The sequence below is a fragment of the Sarcophilus harrisii genome, chromosome 1, assembly GCF_902635505.1.
Source record: "Sarcophilus harrisii chromosome 1, mSarHar1.11, whole genome shotgun sequence".
Classification (NCBI taxonomy): Eukaryota; Metazoa; Chordata; class Mammalia; order Dasyuromorphia; family Dasyuridae; genus Sarcophilus; species Sarcophilus harrisii.
Window position 1 is genome coordinate 263138623 of NC_045426.1, and position 24215 is coordinate 263162837.

Sequence of the window (24215 nt, forward strand, 5' to 3'; positions counted from 1 at the left end):
GAGTTTTAAAAAGAACCTAAGAGAAACAGAAGGAAAATGGGGAAAAGAAATGAAAGCATTGCAGGAGAGTTAAGAAAGTTTTTGGGGGGACAGTCAACACCTTGGAAAAGGAAACAGGGAAGGTGACTGAAGAAAACAACTCCTTAAAAACAAAATTGATGAAATTGGGGGGGAGGGGATCCACTAACAAAATAATTCCTTTAAAAGTTCAATTGCTCAAATGCAAAAGGAGGTTTTAAAAAAAAAGCTAACCGAAGAAAATAATCACTAAAAATTAGATTTGGACAAATGGAAATGAATGACTCAATGAGAAATCAAGAATCAGTCAAACAAAATCCAAAAAATGAAAAAAATAGAAGAAAATATAAAATACCTCATTGGAGAAATAACTGACTTGGAAAATAGATCCAGGAGAAAGAATCTAAGAATTATTGGACTACCTAAAAGCCACAAGGAAAAAAAGAGCCTAGACCACATCTTTCAAGAAATCATTAAGGAAAACTGATCTAATATCCTACAGCCAGAAGGTAAAATGTCATTGAAAGAATCCACAGATCACCTCCTGAAAGAGATTCCAAAATGGAATTTCAGAGGAAAGTTATCATCAAAGCCCAGCCTTGAAAGAGAATGACCTTTTTTAAAATCAGTTCAATGAAATGACTTCTTCTCCAGTAAGAGAAGGGTTGAATTGAAAGGAGGAAATTGTGCCCCCTGAAGTAGGTAGAGACTAAAGCTATGATTCCACTGGTATAGGAGACTCCCTTTACCACTTCAGTTCAACAACTTCTCTGTAACTTGTAGAGAGTTGTTTAGATTACAGCAATTCTTAAACTTTTTTCACTTGTGACTTTTTTGCCTGAGACATTTTTACATGACCCTGGGTAGATAGCTATATAAAATATACAAATCAAACATTTATTGAAAATAAATCATAATTTCTCTAGTCCTACATTCAGACCCTCATATAGGGTCTTAAATCATAGTTTAAGAAGCTGAGGTCTAGAACACTGAGAAGTTAAGTAACTTGCCCAGGAAAGAATCATTGTTTTTATCTGATTTGGCTCTGAATGAATTCAGAAAAAGCCCCATCCCTTTTATTATTCTCTTATTCAGTTCATATAGTCAGTATACATCAGAGACAGCACTTGAACCCAGGTCTTTCTGACTTAAGACCAGCTCTCTATCTGCTACATTACTATGCTTCTAGATTATGCCCTTTTAGGTAAATCACAAAAATGAAAGATAACACATTTCCTTCTCCTGAGAGAACACCACACCTATAGTTGTACTGAAACCAGCTTCTACTGGTTCAGAAAAATGTGCCTTCGTTTATACTTCAAAAATCAGCAAGTACTACAAATCAAAGCTCAATTAATTATTTTGATTGCCTACACTTAGAAAGACATGAAGAAAATATTTATATGAAAATTAAACTTAAAAATGTGTTCTCTGTACAATTTTTTGAACAGCCAGTTGTTAGCCATTTTCTAGCACATCTCTACCATATAGCTATGCCCAACTGATTCAATAATGATTTCCAGTTTGTCCATCATCCCCACCTAAACACCCACCCTGTCAGTTCTCAAGGTTGTTGCCTACACACAGATGTATATTTGGGTTACTCTCTTTTCCAGATTAGTCCTTTCTCAGAACCAGAACTGATACTATTCATAGGGGCACCAGCTTCACCTGCTGAGGAAGAACTGAATAACAGAAAGGGGATGGAGCTTTTTATGATTTCATTGCAGAGCCAAATCAGATAAGAATAATTATCCTCTCCTGGGATATTAGGCCTCCCCTCCCCACTCCCCGCAGCTGACAGCTGTGTTATTGGTTGAATCACTTGGGTCCAGAAATCAAGTATTAATTGTTCCTGTTTCTTGGTGACTCCGGGAATAGCAGTGAATGGCTCTTTTTAGAGATTTAAGATCATTTATTTTCAATTGCTATTACAGATATGATTTCAGTGGATGAGACCAATTAGAAGGCAGGAAACGCGCGCGCGCGCGCACACACACACACACACACACACACACACCATCAATAATAATAATAATAAAAAGGAAGTTCTGGATATGGCTTATCAATTTCAGATCCTGACTCTTTAATCAAATCAACAAGTATTTTCTGAGTAACTACTTTATGTCAAGACCTTGGGTTGGAAGGGAGGGATGATGACTTCTAAGAGGAATTTAATTGCAGTGTATATGGGAAGTCAAGATATCAACATGGGAGAACTTAACTTAGAAAATATTTCCATAGGAGTTCCAGATAATAATAAGTGCTGTCAGAAGGCAATACGATCAGTGTCTAAAGAATTATTTAGAATTTAACTGTTGACATATTTAACCTATATTGAATTGCTTGTTGTCTTGGGGAGGAGAAAGGGAAAAGGTAAGGGAAAAAAATTTGGAACATAAAATTTTGCAAAGATGAATGTTGAAAATTATCTTTGCATGCATTTGGAAAAGTAAAATTTATAAGTAAAAATTATAATAGAAAAGGAAAAAATAATGTGTTAAAATAATCCAAATCAGTCAATCATAATTCAATGAGCATTTATTAAGAGTCTATCATATTCCTGCCATTGTGTAAAAGAGACATTTCTGTGACTTAGATGTACTGTTAGCAAAAAGATCAACTGAGAATGAAGATCACACTGGAGTCAGGAGACTTGGGTTTGATTGCTAGCTTGAACCCAAACTGTGTGATCTTAGATAAGTTCCTATGAGGCTTAGTTTTTTTTTTAATCTATAAAATGGGGATAATAATGGTTACATGGTACCAACTTCACGTTGTTATGACTGTTACTTATTAGCCATATGATTGATGATTGGCAAATCACTTAAGTTTGAGTCATTTTGTTCAATCATTTCTGTTATGTTCAACTTTTCCTGACACCATTTGGAATTTTCTTGGCAAAGATACAGATTTGCCATTTCTTTTTCCAGCCCATTTTACAGATGAGGAGACTAAAGCCATCAGGATTAGGTGACTTGCCTGGAGTCACATAGGTCAAAAGTGTCTGAGGATGAATTTAAAATCAGTTCTTCCTGATTACAAGCCCAGTACTCTATCCACTGTTTCACCCAGCTGCTCTGAGTCTTAGTTACCTCATGTATAACATGAGGACAATAGTAGTTCCCTATAGTATCTATCTCATGAATGATGTCACATGAGATAATACTTGGAAGTGGTTTGTAAAGCCTATGTCCACTAAAAATGCAAGCTATTACCATCAGGGGCAGCTTCCTGGGGGAGATAGACCATGCATAGGGCCTTGAGGGATAAATACGAGGACTTGAACACAAGGACTGCCTAACCAGAAACTATTTCCATTTTTGCAGGATCTCTGGGAGTAATCGTGAGGACTGATTGAATAAACCCAACTTCTTCCAAAGGGACCTTTCAGCCTCCCCAACTCCACTTCTTTTTACCTTCAAATATGAATGTAACTAGAGAACTGTATTTATAAAATAATAATAACAACAAATAGCAAGAACATTTTAAATAGCAAAATAGGGTTTGCAAAACACTTTATAAACATGATTCCTTTTGCTCCTTACTAGAACTGTGTGTGCTGAGTACTATTATTTACACATGAGAAAAACAAGTTTGAGAAAGATTATGATTGTGTTATACAACAGTCACTTATCTCAAGAATGATTCAAATGGTAGTTTTTTACACACTGGCTCTCACCTACATAGGAACAGAGTGATAGAATTTAAACTAGTTATTCCTCACCTCCTGGAATTCCTAAAAAAAAAAAAAGGGGGTCCTTTATTGTTAGGATGAAGGGTGGTCTCACAATGTAATCAGTCATCAGAGAGGATATATTTGAGATCAGGAAAACTCTGTCTCTTTTCTGTGTTTCTCTTTTTGTCTCTGTCTTTTTCCCTCTCCCATTCTCTTTCTTTCTATCTTTGACTCTGTGTGTATGTCTGTCTTTTCTCTCTGTCTCCTTTTCTCTCTTTTTCTGTCTCTTTCTGTTTCTCACTCCTTGTCTCTCGCTGTGTCTCTGTCTCTCTCTTACACAAACACACACACACACACACACACACACACACACACACACACACACACACACCTGGGTCTTTCACCCTCAGGAGCCAGGGGTCTCTCAGAGGGTTACCTTGTTATTTTAGTCAAACTCCCAGAGTTCCAGCTGAGCTATATTTGTTAGTACATGAGCCAAGAGTTGTAAATAGATTCCGTTCCCCTTCCCCCCCACTGGCTGGCCCTTTGAAACTACCCAAAGGGTAATTAGGAGACTATTTCTAAGAAAAGCTAAGCCTTCCTTCCCACCCCACCCCCTACCCAATGAAGGGCTCCCAGAATGAATTTTCCTGTCGTGCTGCAGGAGGTGACCTGGATTTGTATCCACTAGTTGGGTTCCAGTGGCTGGCAGCTTGTCAGATACTCAGGATCATCCTTCAGAATATTAATTTTCATCAGTTAATCAACAAATATTACTTATATACAATGTCCAAAACCCTTTTAAGAACACAAAGATGAATAAGAAATTATTTCTACCTTTAAGAAGCTTATAACCTATTTGGAAGACAAGAAATAAGTACATGAGAATTAAATTATTATTATTACCTATTAATAATAGATAGCATATATATAGCTTTAAATTTTTATTTAAAAAATTACTTAAACGTATAATTTCATTTTATCCTTACAACTACCCTGGGAGATAGATACTGTTATTATCTCCATTGTACAGGTGAGGCAAGTAAGGCTGAGAGCTTTTAAGTGACTTGCTCAGGACCACATAGTAAGTATCAAAGACCAGATTTAAACTCAGATCTTCTTATCAGTCAGGCAATCAATAAATATCTGTTAAACACCTACTATATACCAGGCTTCAAGACAGACACTGGAAATACAAAAAGAAGCAAAAGATAGCCCCTGGCCTCAAGGAGCTCACAAATTCAATACTCTCTCTACTGAGCTATGAAATTATCTAACACAGAGCTAAAATAACCACTATTTTCTAATATAATAATATTATAAAAATACAGAAATGCTACAAGCAGTGGCACATCCTTGGCTTATGTAATCTTTCAAATGAGTGACATCAACTAATAAGCTGAGTTTGTGTTAGATGCTAATAGCTAAAATAATGACTTTCCTAGGAGGAGGAATATGCTGAGCCAAGGAGTTAATTTACAGAAAGGTTCATAGAGGACATAGAATTTGAGCTGGACCTTTAAAAGTGGCTGATGTACTCATGCTCAGACCTTCCATTCTCATCATTATAGAAACTTACCTATTCTTTGTGTCCTTCCCTCACACTCTGCTCAATTGAAAAATCAGCAAGCATTATTTATTTATTAAATATCTCCTACATTCCGGGCCATGGGGATACAAAGATATACACAAGTACAGAGTGCAGAGAAATGAAGTTAATAGAGTAATTAGTCAATGAAAAAAGCAAGAAGCACTTACTATGTGCTAGTTACTACACTAAGTGCTGGGAATAAAAATACCAGCAAAAAAAAAAAAAAAAAAATCATTTCCTGTCTTCAAGAAGCTTACATTCTAATAAGGAAAACATGTAAAAGAAAGCTGAAAAAAAAATCAGGGTTGTGCAAGGAGAAGGAAGGTACCAAATTTGGAGGGGAGAGACTAATGTTTACAAGATATTAAATTAAAAACATGTAATAGATAATTTATAATGTAGAACTATAGTTGAAGAGAGAAATCCCTGCTCTCAAGGAGTTTACATTCTAATGAGGAGAGACAATATGTAAAAGAAAGCTGAAAAAAAAAAGGGTTGTGGAAGGAAAAGGTACCAAATTTGGGAGGGGAGGGAGAGTGCTTATAAGATATTCAATCATATGTAATAGGTCATTTGTAATGTCGGACTATAGCTCAAAAGCAAGAATCGAGTCAGATATGTAGATCTGAGAGCCATCTGCATAAAGATGGTCATTGAAACTATGGAAACTGATGAGATCACCAAATGAGATAATATAGAGAAAAAAAGACCACCTAAAACAGAGCCTTGGGGTACATCCATAATTAGTGGACATAATATGGATAAAAACCTATTAATGGGAAATAAAATTAAGTGGTCAGGACATCTGGAAAAAAATAGTGTCCCCAAAACCCAGGGAGTGGAGAAAATCCAAAAGAAAAGGGTGATCAACATTTTCAAGCATTTTGGAGAATTTTTAAAAAGGTTGATTGATGAAAAATTCATTAGATTTGGCAATTATGGGAGCATTCATTGGTGATTCTAGAGTGAGCAGTTTCAATTGAATGATGAGATCAGAAGTCAGATTGCAGAGCATTTAGAAGAAAATGAGAGGAGAGGAACCAAAGTCATCAAGATTAGATGGCTTTTTTTTCACGGCTAGTACTCTCTAGAATTGCAAAGGTGGGCTAATATGTCACCATTCCAAGATAGCATGCATTACAACCAAGAATCTCTGGGGGAAAAACATCTTAACACAAATTCTATATTTTATATTCTATAAAGTTGACCATCCTGGCTGGGTGGTTGAGGAAGAAAGAGTATTTCTCTAAATGAGAAGTAAATCAGAAAGTGATAATAAAATTATATTTTCTAATGTCTGTTCAGTCTAAAGAGTGGGAAATCAGCAAATGTCTGATCTCATAGACTTATACCTATGCATATGAGGACAATTAGAATTTTGTATTGTTTTTCAAATTATACCATTTACATCAGAGGACTCAAACACATGGCCTGCAACATTCTTGACTGAAATTGGATTAACATATAATTGGGACATATTTAACAAAATTAAAATGCAATAAAATTTAGATAAGATTGCATCTGACTGCAGGGATTTTTATATATGGTTTAGTAGTCCCCATTTCTACTTGAGTTTGATCATCTTTCTGATGTTATTGATCTTCTCCAAGAATGAAGGAAGACAGCAAGAAGCCAGTGGTCTTCATTTCTATTTGCAATGGATATCTTTGACCTAGGAAGTCATCTGGCAGAAGCACAGTAAAGTTTAGCAAAAAGGACACTAATCTGGAATTATGACATCCTCTTGGAAGGCTGTTTCTATGTATGGAAATAGATATAACTGGTCAGAACTGTCCAAAACAAAGGTGGTATGGGAGGAAGAATTTAAAGAGTATAGTTTGCTTGACAGCCGATCAAGAAAAACCAGCAAATAACTGGAAAAGATGAGAACAGTAACTTACACAGTCAATCAAGAAAAGCAGCAAATAACTGAAAAAGATGAGAACAGTAAGTTGAGGAAACTGTGGAGCTCAGAACCTTTTTGTAATATTAGTAACTAATTCTACCGTCTAAACTGGCCCTGACCACATCTCTCTACTTCATCATTCTCTGAACCTGGTAATAGTTTGGCTTTTGATCCGGTCAGCTCTTTACATCTCTTGACTCCTCAATTCAACAATCTATATCTGTGTGTATCTGTGTGGTTAACAAGCAGCTAACTGGATGATGCTTCTGGGGATTGAATTATGACTCTGCAAAGAACCCTCTTGGCTTCAGAGAACCTGACTATACCATGAAACCCATTCAGTCTCAATCTATAACAATTACTATGGCTAAGGATCATAGAATTTTGAGGGAAGAGACTTTTGAGGTCATCTAATCCAATGGTTCTCCAAGCATAGTCCAAAGAATTCTAGGGGTCTCTAAAACCCTTTCAAAGGATCTAAAAACTCAAAATTAGTTTTTTTAAAATTTCTAATAGGATACATATCTATAAATATAATCCACGTAAACAAAAATTCTCAATAATTTTAATAGTATAAAGATACTGAGAACAAGAGTTTGAGAATCACTGATCCAATTGAATTCATTCATTTCACAGATGTGGAAACAGATTCCCAGAGGAGAATAATTTTCCCAAAGTCACACAGGTAGAAAATAGCAGAGATAAGATTCAAATTCAAATGCTCATTCCAAACTCTTTCTCTTTGACTGCAACTCTAAGATGTAACAAAACTAATGTGTAGATTTGTTTGCTTGACTATGCATATTTGTTACAAGAGGTGATTTTTTTTTACCCTCAATTTTCTGAGGGGCAATTTTGAGGAACATTAGAGATAGGGCTGCCAAAGAAGAAAAGTAAGTATTTGAAGCATTTTAAATGCACAGAAAAGAATGATAAGTGCTAAGTCCTTCACAATGATTGTCTCATTTGATCCTCACAATGACCCTGGGAGGCAGGTGCATTATAAACTTCATTTTAAGGGGATTATAATATTATGGAGGCAAACAGGAACTTGGCCAGGGTCACACAGCTAGAAAGTATCAGAGAGTGAATTTGAATTCCATCTTCTTGACATCAGGCCCAATAATATCTCCACTGTACCCCCTAAATGTCTAAGAAAGCCAAAAAAGACAATCAGGTCAATTTTGAAAGTTGCATGTTTAATTCACCATATACTCAAAGGAAAGCAAACTGTATTAATAGAGATTCCTAGTTCTGTGTATAATGTTCTTTTTCTCTCCTGTTTTATATATAGAAATGCCCTGATCTGTAGCATCTCATAGAGAGGTTTAAGAGTTTAAGAAATAACTTTCAGAGGCTCTGTGAAGTCAGGACTATTTTCATAATAATATTAAGATACTTTAATTTCCAAGATAATCAATATTGGTGGATATAACCCACATAGGCAAATGTTCTTTGGGGAGTATTCAATAATGTTTAAGAATGTTGGGCAGCTAGATGATATGGTGGTTAGAGAAGTCAGCCTCAGACACTTAACACTTACTAGCTGTGTGACTCTGAGTAAATCACTGAACCCAAATTGTTTGCCAAGAAAAAGAATGTAAAAGAGACCTGAGACCAAAAAAGTTTGAGAACCACTCATTTAAATGATACCTAAAAACTCTTCTAGCTATTATATCATATGATTTCTCTCTGAGGTTGTAACCAAAAAAAAAGGCTGAATAAGTTTTCTGTAGTATGCTGAAGGATAAAAGAACAGTCTAAAATTTCCCCTTTAGTCTAATGAAGCATTTCCTGGGTAGAAGCTTCAGAATAATATACCATGTATCCAATGCTTTTGTTGTTCATCCTTCATTTTCCAAGAGGACCAATGACCATTGACTTGTGTGTGAATTGGATTTAAGTAGGCAGAGTTGCACAAAGTCATCAGCCTTACTCTCTCTTCCTGAGTCATCAAAGTCCAGACAAAAGTCAGGATGATTTCAGTGGATGACCTTGGCGAGTTTGATGCCTGACCAAGTGCTAAGCACGACACAGTACCTGCTTCAGCCATCTTCTCGATCGACTGTTGGAACAAATTGTTCTTATCTTCCCATTCTGTTAGAGGAATACTCTCAGGAGACCCCCTATCAGGGCTTCTTAAGCTTTTTCCACTTGTGACCCCTTTTTGTTTGAAAAACATCTATGTGACCCTGGTATGTAGGTATATAAATAAGTATACAAATCAAACACTGATCATAAATAATAATTTTGCAACTCCCACATTTAGTTAAGGCTCATGTGGGGTCACAAACTATAGTTTAAGAAACTGGGCCCTAATTCACCCAAAGCTGGCAGTAGAATGTAATCTCCAGGAAAGTAGGAAAAACAAAAGGTAAAGGAATGACAATGACTCCACAGAGCAATGAGGAAAAGCTGAGCCCATGCCATGAGGTGGGCTGATTGCTCCCTTTCCAACCCCTGGAAAAAGGCAACTTGAGGATCAGTCCCTTGAAGTCACCAGGTAAATGGTAGAGCACCTCCTATAGGAATCTGTTATCTTTAATCCCCTAATCTCTACATGATACAGTAATTAGAGTACCAGACCTGGAGTCAAGAAAATTCAGCTTCACAAGTTCAAAACTGACCTCAGACATTTACTAGTTGTGTGATCCTGGGCAAATCACTTTATCCTATTTGTCTCAGTTTCCTCATCTGTAAAATGAGCTGAAGAAAGAAATGGCAAACTACTCCAGTATCCTTGCCAAGAAAACCCCAAATGAGATCACAAAGAATCAGACATGATTGAAATGACTGAACAACCTTCTTTATGAACTAGAGTCAAAACATTTCCTTGGCCTGAAAATTCCATCTTATTGCTTTACTAAATACTGCTCTCATTCTGTTCTCTCTTCAGTTAAAGAATATAAGTCACTTAAGGGCAGGTATTTTCTTGCTTTAGGGTTTTTATCTGCAGTGCTGAACACAGTGCCTGAAATATTATGGGCATCTGATCAATCGATCAACAAGCATGCAGTAAGTGCTTACTAACTGCCAGGCACTTTGCTGAACACTGAGAATAAAAAGCAAAAATAAAAATGGTTCCTGATTTTAAGGAACTCATATTGTAACTGGGGAAGAAACATATGAAGTACATACTCAATACATAAATAATCAGTACATAAGTACAAAGTAAATGACAAATATAAAGTATATGAAATATTGCCTGAGAAGGAAGGTTGTAGAAGCGAAGGGTACAGATTATCAGAAAAGGCTTCTTACAGGAGGCTGAGTTGAGTTCTTAAAGAAACTAATAATTCTATGTGGTTTAGAAAAAGGGAAAATTAGCTATTTTGGGGAGAGGGGGTACATTCACTAAGAGGAAAAAGTCACTGAGGGTAGGGCTAGGTGGGCAAAAGCTCACTTAGTATGTGTGCATGAAACGTGGGGATGGGAGTGCCTCAGGCCAGTACTAGAGATACCTGTGAATTTCAGCACCCTGAAACAAAGTTCTAGTTGCCCTATCCTAGTTAGAGATCTTTACTGCCCTTCTCTTGTTTTTGGTAATTCTCTCTATATTCGTTATAAGATAGTCTCCAATTGGTCTGAAAGACATCATCAACCTTAACTAATAAGTCTCAGGAGTTGTTCTCCCAGGCACAATCTTTCCTTACTTGTTTCGGGGTGTGTAGTACTGCTGGTCTTACACAATAATTCGGGGAAGGGGTAACTCTAGTGAGGGATAAAAAGATACATTTAATAGCTTGTTTAAAGGGGAAAAAAAGATGTGAGCTTCATAAGCATTAAACTCTCCTGCAAAAGTTGAGCCGGTCTGCATGTCTTTCCAGACATCTCTCAGCAATACTCATTGGTGACTTTCCTTTTGAAAGCTGCCTGCTTTCAATTGTGTAAAAATATTGAGGAGAATAGCCACCCTTCAGGGATGTCCCTGTGCTATGCTAGAGATGTCCCTTGCTTTCAGTACAGTGAAAAAAAGGATGCATTGGGAAGCTCCATCACGGACTCGCTATGTGATGACGGACTAGTCCATTTCCCCTCTCAGTTGCTCATTGACAAAATTGGAAAGCAGAGCTAGCTGTCTTCTGAGGTCCCTGCTTTCTCCAGCATTTCCCCACTCTCCTTTTGGGGAGCTGGGGTCTCCAAAGAATGGGAGAGAACACTTGACTCCCCCCAGCCTCGCGTCTGTCTGGAAGCCTTCCCTAGCACCCCCCTCAGTATGGGGGAGCCGGGCTATTGGACTAAGGACTCTCACCAGGCTGGCTGCTCGGGGCCACAATAATTGCTGGTCCAGAGAGCGTGGAGTCGCTCGTGTTGGCAGGATAAGAGTGTCACCCGAGAGCATTGTCCGTCCCCTCTCTGTTAAAGCAGAGATAAGGCAGGGATAAGTCTCACTGGGACATTCTGCCCTATGATGTTATTTCATGCCACATCACCTAATAGGTGTATTTTCACACTGCTTGCTACTGCTGTGAGGTTCTGCAGAGGCTTCTAGGCAAGCTGACAATCTCACTATATGGAGAATGGAATAGTGACGGCTAATTGATTTTACAGCAGTTCCGAAGGACAGACAATGAAAGTACCATCAATTTAATCCACTATTTAATGGTTCCAATTTAGCCTCTGTAAATGCTCACTAAACTAATTTCTCTGGGTTCAGCAATCTGAAAAGCTATCATATCTCTAATCTCCTTCAATATATTCATCTGGAAAAGGGAATTTAGCCAATTCTGATGTGCGGAGATGATCTGTTAGCACAGTGTAAATGTTTATAACACGGCAATCTAGTTCGTTTATAAGGATATGAAAAGTTTTATTGGGGAGGGCACTGGAGTGGAACCACGGGATAATAGGCAGTTACCCAGCAGTCTCCGGGAACCAGGGAGCAGGCAGGCATGCAGAAAAATACTAGGATTTACTTTAATCCTAAATTGTAAGCTAAAGTTCTGCCCAGTACACAATGCACCTGGGACTTTGGTGACACAAAGGATCCTGTACCATCCCCCTGCGACCCACACTTTCCAGCCAGACCATGATAGCAACTCCAATTTCTTTCCCCTCCCTTGACAAAGCCTGAAAATGAGTTTCAGGGTGGTGGGGTAGGGTGGTTTTTTTAAGCTCGCATTTGTATCTCCCCTTCCGATTAATAGGGCCCAGGCAGAGAGGCCGATGGAGTCCGATACCAATCTGCCCCCTCTCCTAGGGGCCCCTTTTGGATGCCTTCGAAAAGTAATGTGTTTGCAGGATCGTATCTATCAGGACCCAGTCAGAAGTCACAGGAGAGCCACATTCTAGCCTTCTGCTTCAGGACTTGTAGGCCTGGAGGGATTTATTTGTAAGGAGTTGTGGTGACCAGCTGTTCTCCATCTCTGCTGATGATAGGGTGGGAAGGGGGTGATGGTGTAAATTACAGCAAGAGGGATTTAGGCTAGAGACAAAGAGCTTCCTCACTAGGAGGCTTGCCCTACAAGATTTCTCAAGAATCACCTTTTGTTGCTGTTATTAATAAAGAAATGAAAGTCTGGTGGTGGTTATTATTATTATTAAATTATATTTATATATTTATTATTAGTTTATATTTCCATAAGCGGTTATTATTATGATAAATAAAAAGAACTTATATTTAAATAAGTGATTCTATAGGCTCACCAAAAATACTTTGTTCATCACAACTCTGTGACACAGGTAATTGCATTTGCTAAAGACTATTATAGTGCTTTATAGCACACAGTAGGGGCTCATGAAACGTTCCTTGTGTGATTGATTGGCAGCCACTCTGGGTTCCCACTTGGAAGCAAGGGAATGAACTAAATCAGAGACTCTCAAACTCTTCTAATTGGGAGCAGGGAGTTCTTTACTCTGGTCTGTGGCTTACGGTTTTGTTTTGTTTTATGGTGGTGTGGTTAGTAACAAAATTATTCAGGGCAAACCAACAGGCTTTACTTGCTCATTAAAATTGGAATGGTTCTGGAGTACATTGTTGTTTTTCTCCTATAATATGTTTACAGAAAATATCCTCTACAACATCACCACTGATATTAAGTAGGCTGGAAATCCAAAGAAGTATCTAAAGGGTTCTTGAATGAGCGGGCGTTTATTTATTAAGCCCATAAATGCCAAGCACTGTGCAAATCCTTATTCTGGCAAATGAGGATTCCAAACTGACCATCCCATTGGGGACTTTATAGATGAGGGAGAGTGGGGTAAGTGTCCCTGAATTAGCCCTTGTACGGACCCACAGCATGCAGGTACCTACCCCTCAGGAGTGTTGTGTCCATGGTTCTGAAAGGGCTTATTTATCAGATGAGAGTCACTTTCCAGGACCTTTCACTGCGGCTAAGTAGTCTGTGATTCAGGCAGCAGTCCTCACAGACTACTGTGAGGCACCTTCAAAATGCCTTGCACTGAAAGACAGAGCATTTTCTCAAGAGATATGTTTAAACGTGTATCTGTTAGGTCAAGATTCACTTCTAGGCATCTGTAGTTAATAATTTTGGTTCTTTTGACTAGCTCTGTACTTAGGAAGGAATATTGATGTCAGTTAAACTAAATTTATATGTCCTCTCACACACACATACATATCTCCCAAATGTGGTCATAAAGTCTTGGCATTTTTCACAAATACTAAGTTTGGTTTTATAACCAGCCTAGACTACTGTGCCATGTTGGAAAGAGTGTGAAACTAAGTCAAAAGATGCAGGGCCAAGTCTCATCTCTGTTACAATTTGCATAATTTTGTGTCATCCATTTAACTTGAACTTTATTGTCATCCTTTATAAAAAATAGATAATAAACCCTGCCCCACCTACCTCTTAGGGTTGTTGTTTCTCAGAAGCTAGTTTCCTTCTTTCTTTGTTCTTTTCTTTTTATTTTCTTTCTCCCTTCTTCCTTCTTTTCTCCTTTTTTATTCCCTGTTTCCACCCTCCTTTCCTTTCTTCCTTTCTACCTTCCTTCCTTCTTCCTTTTCTTTCTGTCCTGGTTCCCTCCTTTCTTTTTTCTTTCCTTTCTTCCCTGTTTCCTCCCTTCCTTTTCTTTCTTTCTTTCTTTCTCTTTTTCCTTTCTTCCTTTCCTCTTTTCTTTCTTTTTTCAATCCTTCCTTCTTTTTTTTCTTCTTTCCTTCTTTTCTTTCTTTCTGTAGTCAGAAACTAGCGCATCATCTAATACATTAGTAGGTGCTCAATAAAAACTAGTTGAATTAAATAAAACTGAAGTATATCGAAATGTAATTCAATTAAAATGAACTGAATTGAAGTGAATTAATTATTGTCAGAATCAAATGAGATGACAAAAAGAGAGGGGGAAATATTTTTCTAAACTATAAAGTACCATACAAATATTTTACTGTCATTAAATATTTTCAGAGATCTGGGGCAGAACTGTTGGACCAGTATAGACTCATCTTTACAAATCAAAGGAATGAGTATTGAGGCATGATGCATATTTACTGAGGAATACCACCAATTGGCCCCATTATTTGAGTTATTCATTAATCAAATGAGTTATTTATTAACAGTTGTGAGATATTCATGAAGAATTCACTATAAAGAATAATAAAAACTCATCTGGGTTGTTGGGGAAAAGAGAGAGAAGGGTTATAAAAATTCCATATGAACCTGGATTAATATAAGAGCAATCTTGGTGCTCTAAGCATAGCCTACCCAACAAAAGATGGTAAATATAACAATAATACATATTTTCATTTAGATCAAGTTTATAGAGAGACAGCATGATGGAGCAAATCCTGAATTAGACTTAGAGACAAGAAGACCTGGCTTCAAATCCTGTCTCTGACATTTACTAGGTATTTGACTCTATAAGTAACTCACTTAATCTCTATGTGCCTCAAGCAACGTTCTAAGATTGTCAAATTGAAAATGACAAAATCACGTATGTTTTTTAACATACTTTCCTCACAACCCCAGGAGGGAGGTAGCAGAAATGTGATCTCCCATTTTGCAAAGCAGGAAACTGAGGCTCAGAGACAGGAAGAGACTTGCCCAGTATCTTCTGGCAGGTAAATGTCATTTCTCTGTTTCCTTTCCCTGGCTTCATCTCTGGCTCTTGCTCTCCAGGTCCCGGCTGACAGATCATGTCAGCTTCCTTCATCAAGGAGCCAGTTTTCCCTCAGCTGGGTTTCTATTTGGCTTTGGTTAAAAAACAGTGTAAGGAATGGAGATCATCAGCCCAGGATCTTTGTGGAGAGGAGTGTTCGGGTCAGATACCTGGTATTCAGTCACACCTACTAATTCCCAATTGGCCCAGAAACTCTATTTCACGTCAGATTGACTACAAATGAAACCGAAAAGCTACAAAATGGACTTCTACACTCACATACACACGGAGGCCCCACCTTCATGTAATTTATAACATGCCAGGTACAGGTGGCCAGAGCGGTTAGGAGATGAGGGCAGCGACGACAAGCCATCACTGCAAACCATACACACCCTCTGAGCAGGCTTACAGCAAATACTCATTGTTCAAACAGCCGGGGATTTATTTATTTATTTTTAGAACCTGAAATTCAAATGTGCTCAAGTTGCCAAATAACAATAAGAACACTTCATCTTCTGATAGCACTTTATGGTTTGGGAGAGATTTTCCTCAAAACCTCCCTGTGAAGTTGTTAATTCATTATAATCCCCAAATGATAGTTGTGGAGACTGAGTCTGATAGAGGTTAAATGTCTTATTACAGAATCTGGAGCTTAGGAGTCCATCTCATTCAACTTCACTATACAAATGAGGAAACAGGTCCAGTTAAGTGTGAAGTTGGAATAGTAGGAGAAGACAGATGAATGGTATGGAAGATCGTGCAAGACTTGGAATCAGGAAGACTTGAATTTGAATCTTGCCCTAGACACCTCTTAGTTGTGTGACTTTGGACAAATTATTTTTTCCTTTTCTTTCATAGTTTCCTGATTTCTTTTTCTTTTTTTTTTTTTTTAAGGTTAAGTGACTTGCCCAGGGTCACCCAGCTAGAAAGTGTTAAGTGTCTGAGACCAGATCTGAACTCAGATCCTCCTGACTTCAGGGCTGGTGCTCGACCCATTGCGACACCTAGCTGCCCCAATTTCCTCATTTCTAAAATGACGATAGAAATAGCATTCACCTCACAGGATTGTTGGAAGCATCAAATGAGTTAACATATGTAAAGTGTTTTGCAAACCTTAAAGAGATATATAAATGCTAGCTATCATCATCATCATCATTATTGTAGGCAGATCTCTTGATTCCAAAGCTAATGGTCATTCTACCATATCTTCCTTGCTCATGGCCTAAAAACTAATAAGTGCCCAAGCCAAAAATTGAACTCAAATCTCCTAACTCTAGCACAGTTGCTATTATATTTTTCTGCCAATAAAGGAAAGAAGAAGAATGGGGAAAAGAAAACAGGAAAAGAGAGAAAGATTAGAGTCTTTCTTGACATCTCCCCAATTTTAATACCCCCATGTTATCTTCCATTTATTTTGTATATATTTATACACACATGCTATCTTTCCCCAATAGAATGTAAACTCCCAGAGGGTAAGGTTTGTTTCTCTTGGGATTTGAATCCCTACTCTATAGCATTGTCATAAGTACTTAAAAAAGACTTATTGGTTGAGTTGAATTATAGACAAATTATTTAACTTCTCAGTTTCCTCATTTGTAAAATGGGGGCAATGATCCCTTTAGCATCTAGATGATAAGGTTATTGTGAAGAACAAATGAAATGATATGTACAATGCTTTTTAAGTCTTAAAGTATTAGCTATATATGTATATATAGATCTATATCACCTCTCAATATTTATCTGTGAGCAATGGATAGTTTGCAAAGATGTTTTATGTTCATAACTATAAATAGTAATAAAAGATGAGGTCCGTGATCTTATTTGATTCTTATTACAACAGGTATGTTGTAGTTGTTCTGTTGTGTTTCAGCCTACCCAGTATCAGGAATTGCTGGTTAGTGTTGCTGTCCAGTTTCACCCAACTCTTTGTTACACCATTTGGGACTTCCTTGGCAGAAATACTGGAGTGATTTATCAATTCCTTCTCCAGCTCTTTTTACAAATGAGGAAACTGAAGCAAAGAGGGTTAAGTGACTTGTCCAGGGTCACACAGCTAGTAAGTATCTGAAGCCACATTTGAACTCAGGTCTTCTTGACTGCAGGCCCAGCATTCTGTCCACTTTGCCACCTAGATTTTTTCATAAACTCAAACAGAATGCATTCAAGTTCTGTGGAATGAAAATAATTTATGCTATCCTCATTTTACAGAAAAGCAAACTAAGTCTCACGTTAAAAGATTTACAGCTGGCTCTTTTGAAACCAAATCCTATACCTTTCTGATGACTCATATTACTTCTCCCCACAGAGACATTCAACTTCAGGATTTTTAATGTTAACAATAAAAGCAATCACATTTATATAATACTTTATGATTGAGAAAACACCTTCCTCATTAAAAACTCTGCAAATATTATCTACATTTTACAAATAAGAAAATCAGGCCCAGAGAGGTTAGGTAATTTGACCAGTGTCACAAAAAAATGTCAGAGCTGGGTCTTAACTTCTTTGAACCCAGTACTATCTCTACTACAGCCACTACTGTTATTCTTGTTCATCCTTCATTTTCAAAGAGCACTAATCACATCATGAAGTGATGTCCTGACTTATACATGAACCAGATTTATGTGAGACAGACTTGTACAAAGTCATCAGCCTTACTCTTTCTTCCATTAAAGAGAGTAATTGAAGTCCAGTGGCAGGACAAAAGTCAAGATGATTAGCAATGGCCTGGGATGTGGTGGATGACCTTAGAGTCATGAAAGTTTGACTAAGTTCTAAGCACTCCATAGCACCTGCTTCAGCTGTCTTCATGGCTGTTGGAACAAATTGTTCTCATCTGCCCATTCGGCCAGAGAGCAATCATCCTTCTAATTCACCTGTTGGCTGTCGGCCTGTCAGGTGCTCTCAACTTGGTTTAGTCCATTTGCTGAAACGGTTTTGTGGGATGTGGTTGCTGTGCATGCTACAGTTTTGTGGAGTCCCAGGTGATTCCCTAAGAAGGACTCACATTAATCCTCCCTGAGCAAGACAGAGAGAGAGAGAGAAAGAAAGACAGACAGACAGACAGACAAGCAGGAAGAGACAAACAGAGAGAAACAGACAGAGACACAAAGACAGAGACACAGAGAGACAGAGAAACAGAGAGATAGATACAGAAAGACAAGACAGAGACAAAGACAGAAAGAGATAGACAGACAGACATATTCACACACACACATATACGTATGTACACACACAGAGATCCAATAAAATCCCTCCATAGCTACAATCAGACCTCTTCCTTTAAATCAGATTTTGACAAGAAGTTGGAGAGAGACCTTGAGGGCACCTGAAGGATGAAAGAGGGACACATGAAGTGGGAAAGGGAGAGAAAGATAACACTGAGAACATCAACAATCATTTTTTTTTTCTGAGTCCTATTTGCATATCTCTTCAGCAGTGATGGAGTTAGCTAGTTCAAGAGCTATGTATATCCATCTTTATGGTTGGGGTTGAGGGTAAAAGTGTGGGAAGAGTAAAAGGGAGCTCTTTGGAGCCACAACGGCTTTTCCTTTGACCGTTTTTCTATTCTAAGACAATTCTACCCATGAGCTTCTGCTTGATTAGCGTTTTAATGAATATATCTGAATGTACTACAAATCCACCAGCCGTGACTCGAGACCCACAGGCTATGCTATCCAGATGCTTCCTTTGTGCTGGGAGTTTGGGAACGGGGTGGGGTGGGGGGAGCGCTTATGTCAGGCAGACAATGGGAGCCAGGGGGATGGGCAAAGAAATAAAGGGCTGCCTGCAAGAAGGCTTTTTCTCTCTACATAGCCCAACTCGGGCAACTTCTTGATCGGGTTTGGGGCAATCAACAAATCCTAAGATCATTCACTGTGATTGGGGTCCAAGACAAGGAGTATGATCCCATGTCTGCGCTATTCCTGTTCCTCTCCTTTCAGCGGCATGGCGTGGACAGACCTAGAGAAGACCAGCAGATCACTGCCAGGGTGAAAGCTTCACTATATGACTTCCCTTTCTCTCGGGCCAGCTCTCGATAAGTGACACTGTGCAAGGAGGTTTATGACAGCAGGGAACATTTTTTCACTGTAAATTATATTTAACATTCCACAGAACTTTATTGCATTCTGTGTTTGAGTTTATGAAAAAATCTGTATTTAACTTCAAGCCCTGGTAAACATCTTTGCTTATGTTGTTATGTGATTCCTTATTTGAGTATTTCGATTTAATTTCACAGTTCATATACCTTAAAGTTTTGATTTTTTTTTTCCCCTTCCCCATTTGTTCAGAGAGACACAGGGCTGGCCAGGGGCCTCACTTCTCTCTCCAAATCTCATGTGATGGGTTGCTCATCTCCTCCCCTATACGTTACTGAGAGAAGTGAGGTAATTGAGAGAGGGATCTCCACTCTGGGATTCCCTGAATCCCACTCTCCTTCATAGATTCCCTTGGGATGGAGAATAACCTCAATTTCTCTAGGAGACACTGTTTCTAAGTGACTGACCTTCAGAGAGTCAGTATTATTTAGTGGAGGAGAAGATCATAATACAACAAAAATTGTGTTGGACCTGAGAGATCTGAGTTTGAAATGCAGCTCTACTGTGATACTTTCTGTATAACCGTCTGGAGCTCAGTTTTCTCATCTGTAAAATGAGTGCGTTGGGCTAGATGGTTTCTAAGGTCCCCTACAATCTTAAATCTATGAAGTTATAAGCCAATAATACTGATCAGTCCTAGAGACCACAATTCTCTTGATATGGAACTCAGGCGGAAGATAAATTTGAAGGGAGAGAGTATGTGAGTAGACAAGAGCGTTCTCAAAGCTTCCTATGAAACAGTAAAGCTCATGTGGACTTTCCAGCACCACTGATCCTGAAACCCAATTAAGGACTCAAAGAATTTCAAAACAAGAAATTAAGAAGCATGTGAGACAATAAAGAAATAGGGAAAGGAGGCTGATGAATGTCTCCACAAAGCAGGACAATCTGATCACTTCTTTCAATTATTAGACAATATGGCTTTACCTAGTTATTATCATATATCCAGATCTGTCTGGGTATTCAGAGGATTATGAGGAAGATTCAAAGAAAATAAGGCTCATTCCTTGCCTTTCCAAAATTTACAATCTAGCATATCTACTACATATATATATATAGATATATAGATATATAGATATATAGATAGATATAGATATATATATATATATATATCTAGCATATGCAAACCTGATGCAAATGACAGAAGAAAGTCTGTTCCTGTATCTTTGGGGAGATACAGTAAGGGCCACGATGAGCAGGGAAGTCTTTCTACAATAAGTGAGACTGGAACTTTCAAGGCTACACATATTTTTCTAGAGATGAAAGGAGTAAGGATGATATTCTAAAAGAACAAAGTCAACTTGTGGAGGTGTTAAGGCAGGAATGAGCTTTGTGTATCTTGAGGAATCATAAGAACAATAGAACTAAAAAGGGATTAGACTTTAGACTATCTGATGATGAGGATGATGATAGCTGGCCTTGATAGTGCTTTACAGTTTGTAAAGTGATTTACACATCATTTTATTCTCACAATGACCCTGTGAGATAGGTGCTACTATCATTTCCATTTTAAATATGGGGAAACTGAGGCACAGAGGGATTATATAACTTATCCAAGGTCACACAGCTGGTAAGTGTCTGAGACAGCATTCAAACTCAGGTCTTCCCACTCCAAAGCAATTGGGGTCAAGTGACATACTCAAGGTCACACAGCTAGAAAATGTTAAGTACCTTAGGTAATATTTGATCCTCCTGACTTTAGGCTCAGTGTTCTATGCACTGTGTCATCTAGTTTCCCCCAAACTCAGATCTTTCTGACAATCAGTCCTTCCCTTTAACTACTAAAAGCTATCTGATCCAACCCATCTCAGAGATATTAAGTGATTTATTTATACGAAGTCTCATAGATAAGTAGTTATACACAAAATGTGAAGCTGATGACTCTGACCCTAAACCAAGGACTATTTCCACTGTATCTGTTGATCCTGACATAAAAGGAAATCATCCCGACTCTTCCCATTTCTAAATGTCCCAGAAACTGTAGAACAGGGTCCCTTCTCACCCTAACTTCAATCTTTAGGAGAGGGCAAGCTCTAGCCCATTCCTGTTTCAGACAGTCAAGACTGAAGTCATTTTATTTTAGGCTACAGCTCCTTCCTTCCTTTATTCTTTTATATCAGAAGGTGGAAAGAGGAAGGAGAGAGACTGAACCATCTTTTTTCCTTCTCACCTTCTAGCCTGAGCTTTTTCTTCACTTACAATCAAGGATAACATATTCCAGCCCACAACTGTCTGAATAGAGACAATGTAGTATAATGAAAAACTCTGGATTCAAGAGTTAGAAGACCTAAGTTCCACACTATGGAAACTTGAGCAAGAAATTTCCCCTCTTTAATGCCTAGAGATGAGTTTCAGTGAGTACCCTCATCTTTCATCTAAGATCCCTTATAGTTTTAAGGAACTATCATTCTAGGTTTTCCTGACAGCTATCCCAGAGAACTGGAGGCAAGCATGTAAGCTGGTCAAGTTTGAGGTGATGAAGTAAATTATGAGACCAAGTCCTAAGTGTGGATCCAATTCTACCACTAATTCAGTGGGCACACTTGGATAATTAAATTATTGCTGACACTGTTCAATTTGATTAAAAAAAATTTTTTTTATTAAATAACTACTCCTACAAAGAAAGCACTGGGATCCAAAAACAAAAAGCCAATCACTTCTGATAAAGAATTTGCCTTCCACTCATAGTTTTATTTTCAAATAGAAAAATAGTTTGCCAAGTGGCATTTATTAGACATCTATTATGTCAAGTCAACAAGTATTTACTATGGGGCAGACACTGTGCTAAGAGCTTGGAATACAAGCACATAGTCCCTGTCTTTGAGGAGCTTACATTCTAATGGAGAAAGACAACTCATAAAAAAGAGCTAAAAGGAATCATGGAAACAGGGTATGATGAAAGTATTTGACTGGGATTAAAGTAGAGAAAGTCTTATAAATCAGCAGTACAAACCAAGAGGAATAAAGATATGGTTGACCTGGCCTTATACTTTAAAATGATAGTTCTTGAAAGAAATATCCAATTAGAAGTTGAAGGGATTGGAGTCATTCTTCCAATATGAAATCAGGAGTACAATGAATTTCCACAGTGAAGAGATTTCTATGGTTTGGTAGAGAAAGTCCAATGGAGATGAGTCAGGAGTGTAGCCTGGAAAAGAATAATAATTTGAGAAGGCAAAGAGTATAAGTTACCAACATCTTGACCTACTAGATATGAAAGTACTTTAGAAATTATAAGGTCTTTGTAAATAAAAAGCTTTAATAATTGAAAAAAAGAAATTATAAGGTCCTATTCAAAATTATTGTTAAAATTATATCACAATAATAGTTATTGTGACCCCAACTCAGAGTTTACAGGGAGCAAAATCAATTTCTCTATCTGTAAAGTGAAATAGGGGTCATGAGATAATTGTAAATATGGACAATATGGGAGAATGGTTAAGTGAAGTGTGCTATTACTGCAATGGAATACCAACATGCAATAAATAGTCCATAATCATGAGAAATACAAAGAAATCTAGGGAAACGTATGACAAAACACAAAGGGAAAAACAAACAAAAAAAAAAGGCTAGAAGAATTTAGTGTATCAACTACAATTATATGAAAAAAAGGAAATGAGAATAAAAGGAGAAAGAACTCTTATGGGAACTTAGAGAGGATGACTGGAATTGTGTTATAATACTCAACATGTTGCAATTAAGTAATTTAAATTTTCATAGTCCCTTAGCAACTCAAGTTACATTGATGGTCAGTGTAAAGTTCTTAATAAAACATTAAAATCAAATAAGGGAGTTGGATCAGATGACTTCAAATTCTCCTTCCGGCACTAAGGGTCAATAATTCCATGAAACTAAGTAGCTACAGTCCAAGAAATGGCCTGTATCTTCATTCTCAGTTTTATCCTCAGGTAATTTCTTTTCAAGAAGGACTATGTTTTCCTCAAAAGCAGCTAGGTGGTACTGTGGAGCAATTGCCAAGAGACTCTTTTTCCTGAGTTCAAATCCAGCCTCAGTTTACTAGCTATGAGGCCCTGTCTGCCTCAGTTTCCTCAACTGTAAAAAGAATTGGAAAAGGAAATGGTAAACCACTCCAGGGTCTTTGCCCAAATGAGATGAAGAAGAGTTGGACAAGACTGAATAACAACCAAAAAATTGACCTTGCACAGTAGATAGTTAATAAGTGTTTATTGATTGATTTTATCTGCCAAGTAAAAGAATTCAAAAGTAAACTGACCCTTCCTAAGTCAGTCTCCCTATATGTCCAGGGCTTACAGTCAAAAAAAAAAATTATGAAGAATCAGATTTGGAAAGGAATTCAGTGATTGATCATTTTTCAGAGATAAAGAAATTGTGATCCAGAAAAGAGAAAATGACTTTTCAAAGATCACACAGCTATCTAGGAGCCAAACTGGGAATAAAATGCAGGCTATCAATATCAATTTTCATTCTATTGTGAAAGTAAGAAAATAGCTATTACTAGAGATACCTAATTTATGAAATGTCACACCTTGCATTTTGTAACTTTTCCCATTTTCAAAGCTGTTTTACATGAAGTATTTCATTTGTTACTCACAACAACCCTTTAGAATAAAGTAGAGCAACTCTTATTATCATTGTTGTTTATATTTTACAACTGGAGAAAATGAAGCTCAAAAAAAGTTAATTGATTTGTTTAAGGTCGAAGTAACTAATTTACACCTGAGCTAGAACTTGAACTCACCTTCTCTGATTACTAGCATTCATTTTTACTATACCATACACCAGATCAATCAATACAATAAACACTTATTAAGTACATGTTGTGGGTAGCTAGGCAGGATAATGGACAGACTACCAGGACTGGCATCAGAAAGACTTAACTTCCTGAGTTCA

The 24215-nt window shown here is 37.6% G+C and overlaps 1 long non-coding RNA gene across 1 annotated transcript in view; it reads right to left on the reverse strand.

Moving 5' to 3' along the window:
* Nucleotides 1–21069: 21069 nt before the first annotated feature.
* Nucleotides 21070–24215, reverse strand: part of LOC116419721 — a 99463-nt gene continuing 96317 nt past the window's right edge. The window contains exon 7 of the long non-coding RNA XR_004230005.1: nt 21070–22491. This is a non-coding gene — a long non-coding RNA (uncharacterized LOC116419721). The remainder of the gene's footprint in view (nt 22492–24215) is intronic.